Here is a 19,667-nt window from a genome sequence, read left to right as displayed (position 1 = left end):
TTCGCATTTAAACGACCATAACTTGAGCTACAGAGGTCCAAATGATGCGGTTCCAGTTGGGTTAGAAAGCTAACATCCGGGCTTCGAAACGAAATAAGATTTGCCATAGTTGCTACAAGTATGGTGGCGCGCACGTGCATAGTACGCGCACGCGCCGTTGCTGCCACCTAGTCCACTTGAAGCAAAACGTGGCCAGCGATTTTAGAAGCCTTGTGGGCCCAATCCAACTCATTTCTAATGCTATTTAACCCAAGGAGTGAAGAGGGAAACACAAGTTAGTTACCATTAGTCATAGTTTAGTTTTAGAAGTAGTTAGAAGTAGTTTCTAGAGAGAGAAGCTCTCACTTCTCTCTAGAATTAGGATTAGGATTAGGTTTAGTTCTTAGATCTAGATTTAGATTCATCTTCTTCTACTTCTATCTTCTCAATTCCTTGTAGTTACATTCATCCTTCTCCTATTCTTTTGTTGTAATTTCCTTTTATATTGTTCTTGTGTTTTGTTGTAGATCTACTTTTGTTTCTTCTACTTTCTTCCAATTCAATTCAAGGTAATTCATAATAGATGTGTTTCTTTTGATTGTTTTTGTTAATTTCTTTCTTTTGTTGATTGATAATTAGAAGTTGCTAATTGATTTGAATGCCTCTAAAGCTAGTCTTTCCTTTAGGAGTTGATTAGGACTTGAGGAATCAAATTGATTCATCCACTTGACTTTCCTCCATGGTTAGAGGTTAACTAAGTGGGAGTAATGGATAATTTGTTATCACAATTGAGGAGGATAACTAGGATAGGACTTCTAGTTCTCATATCTTGCCAAGAGCTTTATTAGTTGTTAGGTTATTTCCCTTGCCATTTATAATTCTTGTCTATAATCTCAAAAACCCCAAAATAACTCACAACCAATAACAAGACACTTTATTGTAAATCCTAGGGAGAACGACCCGAGGTTTAAATACTTCGGTTTATAGATTTTAGGGGTTTGTACTTGTGACAAACAAATTTTTGTATGAGAGGATTATTGTTGGTTTAGAGACTATACTTCGACGAGATTTCATTTGTGAAATTCTAAACCGTCAAAAATCCATTCGTCAACAGGGTATTGAGAATTTCCCAGGATCTTATTTCTTTTGAGGTAGAGTTTGCTGAACCCATGTATCAAGTTCACTAATGAGCAAAGGAGGTTCACCTTCCCAAGTCTCATTACCAAATAACTTGGCATTCAGCTTCATGATGGCTCTTAGATATTGAGCAACTTGCTCTCCAGTTACATCTTCATCCTCTTCAGAGGAAGAATAATCTTCAAAGCTCATGAATGGCAGAAGAAGATTTAATGGAATCTCTATGGTCTCTATATGAGCCTCAGATTCTTTAAGGTCCTCAATAGGGAACTCCTTCTTGTTTGAGAGACGTCCCAGGAGGTCTTCCTCACTAGGATTTTCGTCCTTCTCCTCCCTTGTGCATTCGGCCATATTGATTACATCAATGGCCTTGCACTTTCCTTTTTGATTCTCTTCTATATTGCTTGGGAGAATACTGGGAGGAGTTTCAGTGACTTTCTTACTCAGCTGGCCCACTTGTGCCTCCAAATTTCTAATCAAGGATCTTGTTTCACTCATGAAACTTAAAGTGGCCTTAAACAGATCAGAGACTATGTTTGATAAGTTAGAAGGGCTCTGTTCAGAATTCTCTGTCTGTTGCTGAGAAGATGATGGAAGAGGCTTGTTATTGCTTAGCCTGTTTCTTCCACCATTATTAAAGCCTTGTTGAGGATTTTGTTGATCCTTCCATGAGAAATTTGGATGATTTCTCCATGATGAATTATAGGCGTTTCCATAAGGTTCGCCCATGTAATTTACCTCTGCCATTGCAGGGTTCTCAGGATCATAAGCTTCTTCAGAAGCTGCCTCTTTAGTACTTTTAGATGCATATTGCCATCCATTCAAACTTTGAGAGATCATGTTGACTTGCTGATTCAACACTTTGTTCTGAGCCAATATGGCATTCAGAGCATCAATTTCAAGAACTCCCTTCCTCTGAGGCGTCCCACTATTCACGGAATTCCTCTTAGAAGTGTACATGAATTGGTTATTTGCAACCATGTCAATATGTTCTTGAGCTTCTGCAGGCATTTTCTTTAGGTGAATGAATCCACCTGCAGAATGGTCCAATAACATTTTGAAAAATTCAGATAAACTATAATAGAATATATCTAATATGGTCCTTCTGAAAACATGTCAGAAGGATACTTTTTGGTCATCTGCTTATATCTTTCCCAAGCTTCATAGAGGGATTCACCATCTTTTTGTTTGAAGGTCTGAACATCCACTCTAAGCTCGCTCAGCTTTTGAGGAGGAAAGAATTTATCCAAGAAGGCCGTGACCAGCTTATCCCAGGAGTCCAGGCTTTCTTTAGGTTGTGAGTCCAACCATGTTCTAGCTCTGTCTCTTACAGCAAAAGGGAAAAGCATGAGCCTGTAGACTTCAGGATCTACTCCATTCGTCTTTACAGTCTCATAAATCTGCAAGAACTCAGTTAAAAACTGGTAAGGATCTTCAGATGGAAGTCCATGAAACTTGCAGTTCTGTTGTATTAGAGCAACTAATGGAGGTTTCAGCTCAAAATTGTTTGCTCCAATGGCCGGAATGGAGATGCTTCTTCCATCAAATTTGGAAGTTGGTTTAATAAAATCACCAAGCATCCTCCTTGCATTATTGTTGTTGGGTTCGGCTGCCATCTCCTTTTCTTGTTTAAAAATTTCAGAAAGGTTTTCTCTGGATTGTTGTAATTTAGCTTCTCTTAATTTCCTCTTCAGAGTCCTTTCAGGTTCAGGATTAGTTTCAACAAGAATGCCTTTTTCCTTGTTCCTGCTCATATAGGGCAGAAGAGAACAAGAAAAGAGAGAGGAATTCTCTATGTCACAGTATAGAGATTCTTTTATGTTAGTAAAGAAAGAAAGTGAATAAGAGTGAAGAAGAATGAATAGGTAGGGGTAGTGATTTGAGGTGAAGAGAGGTGAAGAGAAGTGTTAGTAAATAAATAAATAAATAAAAGAAGGGGAGAGGGAAGAAATTTCGAAAATAAATTTGAAAAGAAGTTAAATGATTTTCGAAAATAAAAGATAAGATAGGATTAAAATTAAAACAATTAATTAATTAAAAAAAATTTTGAAAAAGGGATGAGATATTTTCAAAATTAGAGAGGAAAAAGTAGTTAGGTGGTTTTGAAAAAGATAAGAAACAAACAAAAAGTCAAATAGTTAGTTGAAAAAAATATTAAAATAAAATTTGAAAAGATAAGAAGATAAGAAGTTAGATAAGATATTTTGAAATTAAATTTTTGAAAAAGATAAAATTTTGAAAAAGATATGATATAAAAGATATGATAAAAAGATATGATTTTTGAAAAGATAAGATTGAAAAGATTTTTTTTTGAAAAGATATGATTTTAAAAGATATAGTTTTAAAAAGATATAATTGAAGTTAGTTTTGAAAAATATTTGAATTTTAAAATCATAATTAATGACTTGACTCACAAAAAATCACAAGATATGATTCTAGAACTTAAAGTTTGAATCTTTCTTAACAAGAAAGTAACAAACTTGAAATTTTTGAATCAAAACATTAATTGATGATGTGATTTTCGAAAATATGATATAAAAATAAGAAAAAGATTTTGAAAATATTTTGAAAAAGATTTTTAAAATTTTCGAAAATAATAAAAATGGAAAAGATATGATTTTTGAAAAAGATTTTGAAAACATAAGATTTTTAAACTTGAAAATTTGACTTGACTTGTAAGAAACAAACAATTTTAAAATTTTTTGACTAAATCAACTAAAATTTTCGAAATTTTGAGAGAAAAAAGGAAAAGATATATTTTTTATTTTTGAATTTTTAATTATGAGAGAGAAAAACACAATTATGACCCAAAACATGAAAATATTGGATCAAAACACTTAATGCATGCAAGAACACTATGAATGTCAAGATGAACACCAAGAACACTTTGAAGATCATGATGAACATCAAGAACATATTTTTGAAAAATTTTTTGATGCAAAGAAAATATGCAAGACCCCAATCTTAGAAATCTTTAATGCTTGGATACTATGGATGCAAAAATGCACATGAAAAACAACAAACAACACAAAACAAGAAAATATCAAGATCAAACAAGAAGACTTATCAAGAACAACTTGAAGATCATGAAGAACACTATGAATGCATGAATTTTCAAAAATTTCAAGAAAATATTTTTAAAACATGCAATTGACACCAAACTTAAAAATTGACACTAGACTCAAACAAGAAACACAAAATATTTTTGGTTTTTATGATTTTATTAATTTTTTTTGTATTTTCTTTTATTTTTTCGAAAAAATTAATTTGAAGAAAAGAATAAGGAAATTCAAAATTTTTAATAAGAATTCCAAGAATCTTAGCAATGTTAGTCTAAAGCTCTGGTCTAGGAATTAGACATAGCTTCATAGCCAGCCAAAACACTAGACATGGCCACTGGCCAGCCAAGCTTTAATTGAAACATCCTATACAGTAGCCAATTTGCTGAAAAAGACAAAGAAGCTCTTCTCTAAGGATGAGTGAAACCTCGGTCCAAAAGAATTTAGACATGGCTTTTACAGCCAGCAAGGCTTCAACATGCTTTATGAAACTCTAGAATTCATTCTTAAAAATTTAGAATAATTTTCAAAAATAGATGAGAAAGTTTTGAAAAATATTTTTGAAAACTTTTTGAAAAGAAAATAAAAAAAGAAAATTACCTAATCTGAGCAACAAGATGAACCGTTAGTTGTCCATACTCGAACAATCCCCGGCAACGGCGCTAAAAACTTGGTGGACGAAATTGTGATCATCAACAATGGCTCCAATGACTTGGTAGCTCTCACACGTGAATTACAGTTAGTCACAACTCCGCACAACTAACCAGCAAGTGCATTGGGTCGTCCAAGTAATACCTTACGTGAGTAAGGGTCGATCCCACGGAGATTGTTGGTATGAAGCAATCTATGGTTATCTTGTAAATCTCATTCAGGCGTATAATAATTGATTATGGGAAATATAAAGAGATATTTGCTTAAATAATAAAGGATAGAAATACTTATGTAAATTAATGGAGGGAATTTCAGATAAGCGTATGTAGATGCTTATCCCTGTTGAATCTCTGCTTTCCTACTGCTTTTATCCAATTTTATCACTCCCTTCTATGGCAAGCTGTATGTAGGGCATCACCATTGTCAATGGCTACATCCCATCCTCTCAGTTAAAATGGTCCAAATGCTCTATCACAGCACGGCTAATCATCTGTCGGTTCTTAATCAGGTTGGAGTAGAATCCAGTGACGCAGGAGTTTGAAACTCGTCACAATCATTCAATCCTGGAATCCTACTCGGAATACCACAGACAATGTTGAAGTGCAACGAATATCTTAGAACAGGAATAAATCGAATTGGATAGAAAATAATAGTAATTGCATTGAAACTTGAGGTACAGCAGCGCTCCACACCCTTAATCTATGGTGTGTAAAAACTCCACCGTTGAAAATACATAAGTGAAAGGTTCAGGCATGGCCGAATGGCCAGCCCCCATGTGGTCACAAGACCGAATGATCAAAAAACTTCTAATAAACTAGTCAGAAGTTCTATTTATACTAAACTAGCTACTAGGGTTTAGAAAGATAAGTAATTGATGCATAAATTCACTTCCGGGGCCCACTTGGTGTATGTTTGGGCTGAGCTTGATCTATCCACGAGCTGAGGCTTCTCTTGGAGTTGAACGCCAAGTTGTAACGTGTTTTGGGCGTTCAACTCCAGTTCGTGACGTGTTTCTGGCGTTTGACTCCAGACAGCAACATGGAACTGGCGTTGAGTGCCAGTTTATGTTGTCTAATCACGAATAAAGTATGGACTATTATATATTTCTGGAAAGCTCTGGATGTCTACTTTCCAACGCTGTTGGGAGCGCGCCATTTGGAGTTCTGTAGCTCTAAAAAATCCATTTTGAGTGCAGGGAGGTCAGATTCCAATAGCATCAACAGTCCTTTGTCAGCCTCCTTATCAGAGTTTTGCTCAGGTCCCTCAATTTTAGCCAAAAATTACCTGAAATCATAGAAAAACACAAAAACTCATAGTAAAGTCCAGAAATGTGAATTTAGCATAAAAACTAATGAAAACATCCCTAAAAGTAACTAGATCATACTAAAAACTAACTAAAAACAATGCCAAAAAGCGTATAAATTATCTGCTCATCAGGTGTGAAAAACCAAACTTAACTCATTGCAATGCAAAAAAATCTACTTAACTCTCTTATTGAAACAGCTAAAAAAAATTACCTCTGGTTAGGTTGCCTCCCAACAAGCTCTCTTTTATCGTCAATAGCTTGACGTCCTTCATTGTTGTTCAAGTCAGCTCATGAATGCTCTCCTCCTTGTTCCATGGTCCTCCCAGGTAGTTCTTCACCCTGTGACTGTTTACTGTGAATGTTTTCTTTGAAGCTTCATTTAGGAGTTCAAAATTTCCATGTGGGAAGACCTTAATCACCACATAAGGACCGATCCATTTAGACTTGAGCTTGCCAGGAAAAATCTTGATTTTGGAATTATACACTAGCACTTGTTGTCCTGGCTCAAAGTCTCTTCTTGCAATTTTCTTGTCATGCCATCTTTTGGTCCTTTCCTTGTAGATCTTAGCACTTTCTTAAGCTTCCAGTCTAAATTCATTCAGTTTATTGACCTGCAATAACCTCTTTTTCCCTGCTGTTTGAGAGTCAAGATTGACGAGCTTGGTGGCCCAAAACGCCATGTGCTCGAGCTCTACTGGGAGGTGGCAGGCTTTGCCATAGATTAGCTGAAATGGTGACCTCTCAATTAGAGTTTTGAAAGCAGTTCTATATGCCCACAGGGCATCATCTAGCTTCCTTGCTCAATCTTTCCTTGTAGGAAATAGATGCTCATCTAGGAACTTCTCATTCACTGGTTGTGGTGCTTCTTGGTTGATCTTTTGTGGTAGCCTGGACAAATGATCTGTAACTTGGTTTTTACTTCCTTTCATATCCCTTACTTCAATGTCAAATTCTTGTAGCAACAGCACCCACGTAATAAGCCTTGGCTTAGCATCCTGTTTAGACATGAGGTACTTAAGAGCAGCGTGGTTAGTGTAGACTACAATTTTTGACCCAATTAAATATGGCCTAAATTTATCAAATGCATATACAATTGCTAATAGTTCTTTTTCTGTAGTGGTGTAGTTTTTCTGTGCCTCATTTAACACTTTACTTGCATAGTATATGACATGATGCAATTTATCCTTCCTTTGTCCCAACATAGCGCCAATTTCAAAGTCACTTGCATCGTATATAAGTTCAAAGGGGAGCCCCTAGTCTAGGGGTGTGATAATTGGTGCTGTAGTGAGTTTAGTTTTCAAGGTTTCAAAAGCATGTTTGCATTCATCATAAAAAATAAATGGATTGTCAACCACTAGCAAGTTGCTTAGTGGTTTAGCTATCTTTGAGAAATCTTTGATGAATCTCCTATAAAATCCAGCATGCTCAAGAAAACTTCTCATTGCTTTCACATTGATTGGTATAGGAAATTTTTCTATGATTTCTATTTTAGCTTTGTCAACTTCTATACCCTTGCTCAAAATTTTATGCCCAAGGTTAATGTCTTCTGGTACCATGAAATGACATTTTTCCGAATTCAAGACTAAGTTTGTTTTTTGGCATCTTTTCAAGACAATGGTTAGATGATGCAAACAAGTGTCAAAAGAATCACCAAAAATAGAAAAATCATCCATAAAAACCTCTAAGAATTTCTCTACCCTGTTAGATAATATGGAAAGCATACACCTTTGAAAGGTTGCTGGGGCATTGCACAGCCCAAAGGGCTTCTTTCTATAAGCAAAGACTCCGAAGGGGAAAGTAAAAAAGGTCTTCTCTTGGTCCTTGTGATCCACCACTATCTGATTGTACCCAGAATACCCATCCAAGAAGCAATAATAGGCATGGCCAGCCAACCTTTCCAGCATCTAATCAATGAAAGGAAGAGGGAAATGATCCTTCCTTGTAGCTTCATTCAATTTTCTATAGTCAATGCACATCCTCCACCCAGCTACTGTCCTTGTGGGGATGAGTTCATTCTTTGCATTGAAGATGATAGTCATGCCTCCCTTCTTTGGTACAACCTGGATTGGACTCACCCAGGAGCTTTAAGAAATGTGGTATATAATTCCAGTATTTCATAACTTCATCACCTCTTTCTAGACCACCTCTTTCATGGTTAGATTGAGCCTCTATTAAGGTTGCACCACTGGCCGTGAGTCCTCCTCTAGTAGGATTTTATGCATGCAAATTGCGGGGCTTATGCCCTTGATGTCATCAATTGTCCACCCTAGATCACTTTTGTGAGTTTTTAACACCTCAAGTAGCTTTTCTTCATCTTGTGTGCTCAAATAAGAGTTTATGATTACTGGGAGGGTTTCCTCCCTACCAAGGAATGCATATTTGAGATGAGGAGTGTTCCGAGGGTTGCTTGAAACTGAAGGTTGATCTCAGACGAGATCTTCTGTGCTGGTCGGTGCAGCTGGTCCGACCTGGGAGAATTGGAGATGCTACTGATCCTTGATCACCGGAGGGTGGTGGTACCTGCAAGAGACTCCGATGCTTAAGTTAGCACGGGCTTTAGGCAGGTATTTTGTGTCGAATCAGAGTATAAGTTATACCTGGGTGCTCAAGTGTATTTATAGTAGTGTTGAGTAATCTCCCTTGAGATAAGTTTAGTTATCTTATCTTATCTTTGGTGAGATCATTTATCTTGTAGCTAGCCGCCTTTGAGGTGGGTCGAGTCCTTCTGTTCTGGGCCGGTTTTGGGCCTCTAGTGATTTGGCCGAGCTCTTTAAAAAGATGTCGGTGGCGAGCCAACCTTTTAAGAGGTCGGTCGTTCTTGTCTCCGGTCAACCCTAATCATATAGCTCGATGACGTTAGGATTTTTGCTAGTAAAGAATTTTGTAAAAATATAGTCGCGTTGTGAGTATAGATTCTAAACCAACAGAAAATCCCTTCGTACAAACGTTTTGGTTGTCACAAGTAACAAAACCCAATAAATTTATAAACCGACGTATTCAAACCTTGGGTCGTTTTCTCAAGGAATTGCAGGGAAGTATGATTTATTATTTGTTATGGAAAAACAGTGTTTTTTTTGGGGTTGAAAAGGTTTTAAGCAAGAGAAATAGATTGCAAGAATTAATAAATTAATATCTAATAGAAACTCTTGGCAATGTATGAAAACTAGAAGTCCTATCCAGTTGTCCTTATCAATTGTGATGAGAATTGGATTTTTCTCCCAGTTAGTTAACCTTTACTAAAGCAAAGGAAAGTCAAGTGGACTAATTAGTTTGATCCTCAAGTCTTAGTCAATCCCTGTGGGAAGACTAGTTTTAGAGTGATCTAGATCAATTAGAATATGCCAATTTCAACCACTACTGAGTTTGACAATTCAAGAGTTACCAATTAATCAACCAAAGCCAAAAGAGAATAAAATCTACTTGAATGAAAATAATTTGGATAGAGCCCAAGCATCAATAACACATAAGTCTGAAATACCTCAATTGCATTAATAAAATAAAATCAATCCAAATATGAAGAGTCATAAGCCAAATAAGCAACATCAATAATTAACAATTAAGAAAAGTCGAAATAAAAAGATATTGAACCTGATATAAAGGTGAGATAAAAATATTCCTAAGTTCTAAAAATCCTAATCATAATCCTAAGAGAGAGGGGGAACATCTCTCACTAAAAATTACATCTAAATCCTAAAAAGTGTGTATTTTCTCCCCCCTCCCATGAATGGTGGATTCTTCCATTTATAATCCTTCAATCTGTGTTCTCTGGGTTTGGATCTGGGCCAAAAAGGCTCGGAAATCGCTGAGGGAAACTTCTGCAAATTCTGTATATCGCGCACGTCACGCGTCCACGTGGGTCACGCGGTCGCATCATCTGGAGTGTTGCCCTTCCACGCGGTTGCGTCAGTCATGCGCCTGCGTCAGTTGTATTTCGTGAGTCACGCGTTTGCCTCGTCCATGCGCTCGTCGATCCCTTTTTGTGCGAACCACGCGTCTGCGTCGTCCATGCGAACGCATCACTGCCAGTTTCTTCAAAAACTCCATTTTATGCTTTCTTTCTATTTTTGTATGTCTCCTTTCCATCTTTTAGATCATTCCTGCCTTAGAAGATCTGAAAATACTTAACACACAAATCACGGCATCGAATGGCAATACAAGGTAATTAAAATTAATATTTTTAAAGCCTAGGAAACATGTTTTTCACATACATCACATAATAAGAAGGAAAAGTAAAACCATGCAATTTCACATGCATAAGTGGGTGAAGGATTGAATAAATTACTTAAATTCAGCACAAAATATGTCATACAATATGGGTTTATCAACCTCCCCACACTTAAACAATAGCATGTCCTCATGATAAATCCAAGAGAAAAGAGTGAAGGTGAAATAGTGGGATCTCATGCAATGCAATCTATCCTAGATGCAACTACCTAAATGAGTCATGCAAATCTAGTTATTATTCTCCTATATATAAAGCTTTACGTGTAGTTAAATTAATTCACATTCTCAAGGAATCATATACGCATAGCCAACCTTAGATAATATTAAAGCATTTTTACAATTGAGATGGGTAAATAATATATTTTTCAAACTTGCAAGGCAATTAACAATAGAAGTAGAGATATATGGTGATGAGCCATTGAACCTTCACTGGATTTTGTGTTTATTCTCTAGTCACTCAGTGTTTATTGGGTTAATCACTCTATTCTTCTTTTTATCCTTGTTTTCCATAACTTTGTTCTTCATCTAACCAATCAACAATTATAGAATATAGGCATACAAAAATCATGAGGTCTTTAATTAAGGTTGTAATGGGGCCAAGGTAAAGGTAAGGGTATATGTATAAGGCTAAGTGAGCTAAATAAGTGAATCCTTGATTAGTCTAAGATCTCACCTAACATACATATTTTGTAAAGCAAAGCTTCTTTACCTATTTTTCCATATTTTTCCCACTTTTTATATTACATGCTCATATTTTAATTTTTATTTATTTTTATCCCATGTGCATCGCTTTTTGCATTTGGGGACTTTTGACAGAGAATTAATTTTTTTTAAATCAATAATCAACTAATAAAATAACAGAGTAAAAATTACGAGTTTGAGTTATTATTATTATTATTAGTATTATTATTATTATTATTATTATTATTATTATTATTATTATTATTATTATTATTTTGTTTATCCCCTTATTGAAATAATGCACATGGTAATTTAATTATTTTGATTTCACATGAAAATGTGAAGAACTGAAGATTGATGGTTTAGAAGTTATAGTAAACTCTCGTTGTAATTATAGTTACTAAACCAAGCAATCAACCTTTCTTACAAACGTTTTGGTTGTCACAAGTAACAAACACTTTTAAAATTGATAAGCGAGTATTCAAACCTTGGGTCGTCTTCTCAAGGAATTGCAGGGAGGTATATTCTTATTATTGGTTATGGGTTTTGTAAATCGGGGTTTTAAAGATGAGGAACAAGTAATTTAAATGGCAGATAAAATAAATAAATAACTGTAAAATAAACTCTTGGCAAGATATGAAAATTCAGAAATCCTATCCTAGTTACTCCTATAAGAATGGAAGTTAATCCCACTTAGTTAACCTTTGCGTAAGCAAGGGAAAGTCAAGTGAACCAATTAGTTAGATTTCCCAAGTCCTAGCCAACTCCTGAGGAAAGACTAGAGTTAGTGGAATTCTAGTTAATTAGCCGACATAACAATCAATCCTGAATAGTTGATAACTCAAGAGCTTCCAGTTAATCAATTAAAGCCAATAATATAAAAAGCTAAATAAGAATCATAAATATCTAGAATACCTCAAATAACATTCATTCAAAGCAGTCAAATCTAACATGAAAAATATTCATAAGCCAATTGGGCAACATAAATCAAACATAAAATAAAAGCATTAAAGTATCTCAAAGTAGAAGAGAGGTCAAAATAAAGGAATATTGAACCTGATGAAGAGTTGAAATCCTCAATCCTTTAAGAGGAATCCAAATCCTAAAACCTAAGAGAGAGGAGAGAACCTCTCTCACTAAAACTACATCTAACTATGAAAAGTAACTAATTGGCTCCCTCCTTCTTTCGGATGCATTCTTCCACCTCATAACCTCTGGTCTGTGCTTTTTGGACTTGGATTTGGGCCAAAAAGGGCATCAAAAATCGCTGGGATCGCTTTCTGTAATTTCTGGTGCGTGGCCTCTGTCACGCGTCTGCGTGGGTCACGCGGTCGCGTCATGTGGAATTTTCCTTGTCACGCAGTCGCTTCAAGCATGCGTCTACGTCATATGCGTTTCGCTTATAGCGCGCGATCGCGTTGGTCATGCAATCGCGTCATTGCCATTTCACTCTGGCATGCGGCCGCGTCGTCCATGCGGACGCGTCATTGTCCGTTTCTTCAAAAACTCCATTTTATGCTTTCCTTCCATTTTTGTATGTTTCTTTTTCATCCTTTAAGTCATTCCTGCCTTAGAAGATCTGAAATTACTCAACACATGAATCACGGCATCGAATGGAAATAAAAGATAATTAAAATTAATATTTTTAAAGCTTAGAAAACATGTTTTTCACATACATCTCATAATAAGGAAGGAAAGGTAAAAACATGCAATTTCACATGCATAAGTGGGTGAAGGGTTGAATAAAACACTCAAATTCAGCAAAAATTATACCATCAAATATGGGTTTATTAGCATGCTTTCCAAATTTTTACATAACTTGTTCAATTTAATTTCCTACTTCTTCTATCATCCCATGTTCCCGTAAAATTCTCCACAATTAAATTATACACAATTTCTATCTTAAGCTAACCAAGGATTCAACTTGGGATTTTTATTTTGTTTTTCTGCTTAAGCCTAGTAATGTGGTTGTAAAACAGAAGGGGATTAAAAAGCTCAAGGGGCCTAACAAGGATGGCATAAAAGGTAGGCTCTATTTGGGATAAGTGAGTTGATAATCAAACATGGCCTCAATCTTATCTTGGTATGTATCTATATTCTATAATTGGACATATAGATTAAAACAAAGTAAAGAACACCAGAATAAATAAGAAGGGTGGAACACACAGGAATAAAATACTATGGTTTAAATGTAACCATGCAATTGAGCTCAAAACTCACAGGCTGTGTGTTCTCAAGCTCATAAATCATATATCAGTTATGTATGTCGTGCAAGTAGAAATTAAGAGTTTCCATAATTCTCAATGTAAAATATATTGGATGGCTTTAAAGTTTTAGTGTTCCTCCTTGATAAAATGTTGTTAACTAACTAACATGTAATGCTATATATACAAGGTGTGTGGATTGATTCTGTTAAAGTCTCTAGCTTACTTCCTTTTTTATTTTCAATCAAATCAACTATCATATGCTAAAAAGGGTAAACTATACTAATTAATCCACTTAATAAATAACTAGTAAACTAAGGTGCAAATCAAGCTAAAATATCCAAGATGTATACATATAGCTCAAAGTGCATAATGCAAAAAAATACAATAAGAAAGCAAAAAGAGAAAAATGTGCAAAAATACAGAAAATGGACAAAATAAGAAGAGAGTTTGTAGTGGTTCGCCAAAATAAATATATGCCAGAGATGGCAACCTCCCCACACTTAAATAATAGCATCGTCCTCGATGCTCACTCAAGCATGGTGTGACGAAGTGTCATCTCCAGAAGGATGGACTGCTGGTGTCTCGATGGTAGGCTGAGGATCTGCAATCGCTGAGAGGATCGGAGGAGTGGTTTGATGCAGAGAGGGCTCTGTCCGTAGAGGAACCTCCGGATCTGCAGTCTGTAGCTGGTGGTGCTCCTCATGATGTGGTGCAGTGTGGTCGGGACCTCTCTGCTCAGCCTGGGTAGGTGCCTCCTCCTCGTGATCGCTCACCTCCTCCTTAGATGTGTCAGAGGGAGTGTCGGGCTCGGAGGGAATGTCACCACTAGAGCGGATCATCAGCTTGACGTGCTCATAGCGTTGCTTGTGGCGACGCTCAGACCTCTCAAAAAGTCGCCTGGTGCGACGGTCAGATTGCTCAAACTGCTGCTGGTGATGGCGCTCCATCTGATCTAGGCGGTCAAAGAGGAGGTGCACCAAACCGTAGACAGGCTCAGGAGCAGGTAGGGGCGCGGTGGGTGGTGCTGGGCCAGTGGAGGCAGAAGGGGTAGCTGAAGATGTGGCTGCCTCAATAGTGCTAGTAAGAAATGGAGGGCGGTAGCCGAAAGCCAGGAACTTCCGACTATGCGGGATGATCTTTCGGCACTCTGCTGCGGGGTGCCTTTCATCAACAGCCTCCCAAGGGACCTCATCTCAGCAACCCAACTGAGTAATCAGGTAAGGAAAAGAAAGGGTGCCTATAACATGGACCCTGGCCATGTAATGCCGGATGAAGCGAGGTAGATAAAGGTCATTACCCGTCATCACACACCAGATGAGGGTAATCATGGCAGCTGGCACCTCCGTCTCATGAGTGCTCGGCATCACATAGTTACTCTGAATCTGTTGCCATAGCCGAGCCTCGTCATTCAGATATATAAGGCTGATTCCTTTGGGTACCAATGTGCTAGTTCCCATGACCCAAGGAACAGTAGGATCAAGAGTGATGTCCTTCTTTACTGCTTCCTAATCAAACCTCATAAATCTCATATCTTTCTCAACTTTCTGGTAACCATCTAGCTGATCTAATTTAGGTGGAAGGTGGAGAATTTCTTCAATTGCTTCCTCGGTAACCAGAATCTATTTGTCTTTGAGCTGTACTGCATCCAGGGAAGAGAGAAAGTAGTTACAGTAGAATTCTCTAACCCAAAATGAGTTGACCTCAGTTAGGTTCCTCTCCAAGAAGAACCAGCCTCTCTGATTGATCTGATCTGAGGTGTACTGCTGGAGTTCTTCCAGAATTTTGAGGGTCCTTTCCATGTGTAGATTCCTGGCGGTGGCAAAGGTTGGGTATTTCAGCTCACAGTATTTGTTTGCAATTTTACCGGGTCAGCTGAAGGTACCAACTGATCAGCCTTTTCCTGCGGGGTAAAGTTCTTCTCCCGCCAGGAATCATCATGTAAGATGCCAAGGATGGAACCAGAGGATTCTCCTCTTTTTTGTTTGCCAGTGGTGACTTTGCCCTTTCCCTTGCCTTGAGATTCAGACATCCTGAAAAATAGAATTTCCAAGATATATTTGAGGAATAAAAGCAGGAAAATAAGTAGGCAAATAACAAGATAAGGAGTAAGTGGCAAAGGATCAGTAGAAGAATGAAGTGAGTTAAGGAAATGTATATTTTGGATTGTGTTGGAGTTGAAAAGCTGAGATGAGAAATCACATTCCAAAATATGTTAGAAGTGGAAAGCTTGTTAATTATGAAAAACAAGTATCATGCCATGAGTGAAATTAATTTAAAGAGGTAGTCAAAAGGGGAAGTGGGAAGTTAGAAAGCTAAAAATGGGTAAAATTGAAAAAGAGGTTAGAAAGCAAAAATCAGTGAATTAGTAAAAAGGAAGTCAGAGTAATTGGCATGATGATTGGTTCCTAAGTAACAAGAACTTCACAAATTTAAGCAACAGTTAACTCATATTCAAGCAGGGATAACAGGGTATTGATGATGATTCATATATATATATATATATATAGAAGGAGTAAAAAGCATAATTTAATAATTAATAATGTGATTTATTAACCAGGAAATCAAAAGGGATAAAAATGCTGGACCGTGCATCCAAGAATGGGTATGGTTGAATAATTGGAAAATTGAGAAATGCCAAAACCAAGTCTTGAATGTAAAAAGGAAACATTTTACAAAATATTGGGCAGCATTCTGGCTAAAATTGGATGTTCCCGGAAAACAAATAGCAAGAATAAGTTCATATGAATTGAAATAAGGCCGCACAAATAGCAAAAATAAGAAAGAGCAGCAAGTAACAGTTAAGAGCAACATATGAACATGATCAATATCATAGCCAGAATAAATTGCAGAATAGATAAAAGATAACAGGAACGGTGCAATTATCAGGCCTAAATCCACTATCCAGATCCTAGCTACCTAACCACCTAGAATCCACTATAACATGCATATCTAACTAGCCTAATGATGAACATAAACAGAAAAATATGCAATTAACTAGGAATTGAAAGAAGAATGGTGTTCGGTGGAACCTGGTAGGCGTGGGAAAGAAAGTGGGGCAGAGAGATGACTGGGGGATGGTGGTGGTGGTTGACGCGGTGGTTGAGGGCGGCGCGGTGGGCGTGGTGGTCGCAGAGGGGGGGTTAAGAGTGGTGGAGGGGAGAAGAAGAAAGAGAGGGAAAAGAGAGAAGGGAGGCTGTGGTGGGGTCTGGGTGGTCATCGGAGGCGCGGCGGCGAAGGACAAAAAGAGAGAGAAGGGGGTGGTTGCAGGGAAGAGGAAGAAGAAAGGGGTTGAGGGCGTGTGATGGGTAGGGTTCACGTCATAGGAGGTTAATAATTTGCAATCCACGCGATCGCGTGGAGCATGCGTTCGCGTGGCTGGTGTGGAATGGGGTTGACGCGGATGCGTGGTTGACGCAATCGCGTGAGTTGGGTGTAAGATAGGTGACGCGGACGCGTGAAGCACGCGACCACGTCGCTGGAATTTGTGCTAGACGCACGATTCCAGCGTCGTTTTAGCGCAACTCTCTGTTTGATATAGGGAGTCAAAATATCCGCGCGACGCGATCGCGTCGCTCACGCTTTTGCGTGGGATGGGTGTTGTGTAAGTGATGCGTTCGCGTCGGGGACGCGCACGCATGGGTGTTTTGTGCTAAACGCACACTAGCCGCACGATTTCAGCCCAACTTTCTGGGCGTTGGATCTTTACGCCGATATCCAGATCACGCGTTGGGGTGAGTGACGCGGACGCGTGGGAGGTATTTTCCGCAAATGACGCGATCGCATGGGGCACGCGGTCGCGTGGAACAATTTTGAGCCGAATGCATACTTCCAGCCTTGCTTCAGCATAACTCTCTGTTCACTTTCCTTTTCTTTTACTGCACGTGTGACGCGGATGCGTCAGCGATGCTGTCGCGTCGCGTGCTCTCTCCTCTTTTTTTTTATGCAGTATGCAGAATGCAAAATGCAGTGAATGTCATGCAAAAACTTAAAGTCAAACAAAAATTCAAAAATAGAGCAAAATAGAGGGGGAACGATCATACTATGGTGGGTTGTCTCCCACCTAGCACTTTTAGTTAAAGTCCTTAAGTTGGACATTTGATGAGCTTCCTGCTATGGTGGCTTGTGCTTGAATTCGTTCAGAAATCTCCACCAGTTTTTGGAATGCCAGCATCCTCTGGGGTCCCAAACAAGGTACGCAAAGCCCTTAGGTTAGTTCCAACAGGCTATAAGGCTCCCGGGGTATTGAATGTCAGAACAGACTCCAGGATCCCAAACTTCACTTCTACACCCGTCTTTCTCTTGATCTACATTTTTCCAGCCAGGTGGTGAGTAGTTTGAATTCTCTCTGCAGTGGCCAAACAGCTTCCGAGATCCTTTCAATTGGGCTTGACACCAATCCTTGCACCTCAAATTGAAGTGTGAAACCTCAGTGAATCTTGCATACCAGCTCTGAGTGCGAGTCATTTCCCATTTGCTTTTAAAGCCACAAAGAGCTCTAAGTTGGCCATCTGTCTCAAGCAAACCATATTCAAGTGGAAAAGTAAAGATGAAAGTCAAGGATTTTACCCACTTGAAGTTTGTATTGGGTGGTAATGGCTGTGGGATAGGTGTTTCCGGTGTTTCTGCAAGCTCTACTCCCTTGTGGTCTTCTGTGAATTCCTCCATTTCTTGGCAAATTTCTTCCACTTCAACCATGTCTTGATCAAGGTCACCGATATCTTCTTCATCACTCGAGTCATAATTAGGAGGTTGAGAGAAGTCGACCTCTGCATCATCTTCGTATTCACTTGGGGAAGATACTTCTGTCTCAAAGAATTCACTTGCGGATGCAAGAGCATTACTAGGAGAACTTGACTTGTGATCATCATCATCAGGAAAACTTGAGTCTTGGTTTATTCCATCTAATTCCTCATAAGATACCTGCCTTGGGGGTTGTGCACTATCCTCCTTAGCATTAATTGTAATGTCTTCGACAGGATTCTCTACAACTCTGGATTCCTGCGGAGGTTCGGCATCTCCTAAATCTTCAATCAACTCTTCTTCTTCTACAATGATAGCGTCCTCTACTTGTTCCGGTATGAAGTTGTGCTCTATGCTGTCCACTGGAGCTTCTTGTGTCTTCTTCACACTACATTCTTCATTAGATTCTCCACATGAAGCCATCGGAGTCTGTTGAGGGGTTGAACGTCTGGAAGATAATTGATTTATTGCTTACTCCAGTTGATGAAGGGTTACATTGAATTGGTTTACTAATTCTTCGAAGCGAACATGTGATTCTTGGTTTGATGGATATGGACATGGTGTGTAGGAGAGTGGTGGTTTTTGGGAGTAATCGGATTGGCGTTGGGGAGGATAAGGATCATATGGTGGTGAATGGTGAAAAGAAGCTTGTGAGTATGGTGGGTTAAGGTTGTGTTGAAAGGATGGCCTCTTAGCATAGGGTGGGGCTTGATGGTAGCTACAAGGCGGTCCACCAAATCTATCAGTTGGGTATGCATTGTAGAATGGTCTTTATCCATGATATCTAGGAGGGTGTTGTTGCCTAAAGGGGTGATCAGTGATGACAAGTCATCATATACCCATTTTTCAAGCTAATTTCACTTGTTTTATTAGTCTTTATGCACTTTCTTGCATCCTAAGTAAGTGATTTGGAATGAAAATGCACAACTTCTTTAAATCAAGCAACCACCATTAAATTGATGCTAAATCATGAGGTTTAAGCAAGAATTAATTGATTTTTAATTGATTTATAAGCCTTGTGAATTTAATGATACTTTGATTGGTTGTTTTGATTATTTGAAGGTGAAGAAAAGAAGAAAAGAGGAAGCATGGCTTAAGAAAGCGTGGCCCAAGAGATAAGAAGTGTAGCGCATAGAAGGAGGAAGCAAACATTGCCCTCCACAAGGGCACACTGCCCTCCAGGAGAGCAACATAATGAATCAAGCCTTGAAAAGCAACATTGCCCTGCCCACAACAAGGGCAGACCACAATTTGATGCTAAGGATCAAAGAGAGCAAAAACTCTGCCCTGCCCTCCTCAAGAGCAATATCGGGCTTCACCCAAGAAAAATTCAAAGGAAATTGCTTCATAATGCTTCCTATGGGTTTCGAACCCAAGGACAAAGAGGAAAGGAGTAGCGCTCAAGCACAATAAAATCAAGCAAAAAGTGGCTTGCTTTCATTCTCCATGAATCGAACACGGCACCATGAGGAAACAAGGAACTAAGCATGACTTTGGTGCCAAGAAAACCAAGGAAAAAGGAGCAACATGTGCCTCCACCGAGTATCGAACGTGGGACTTCACCTTTGGCACATTGCCCTGCCCTCCACAAGGGCAGGGCAGCATTTTTGTGGTGCACGGCCAGCGCACAGGATTGGCACGCACCAGGGGACTCTCAGCCAGCAGCAGCACGCACGGGCAGCA

This window comes from Arachis duranensis, chromosome 9 (assembly GCF_000817695.3).
Source record: "Arachis duranensis cultivar V14167 chromosome 9, aradu.V14167.gnm2.J7QH, whole genome shotgun sequence".
NCBI classification, from domain to species: Eukaryota; Viridiplantae; Streptophyta; class Magnoliopsida; order Fabales; family Fabaceae; genus Arachis; species Arachis duranensis.
Note: the sequence above shows the minus strand (reverse complement) of the source record.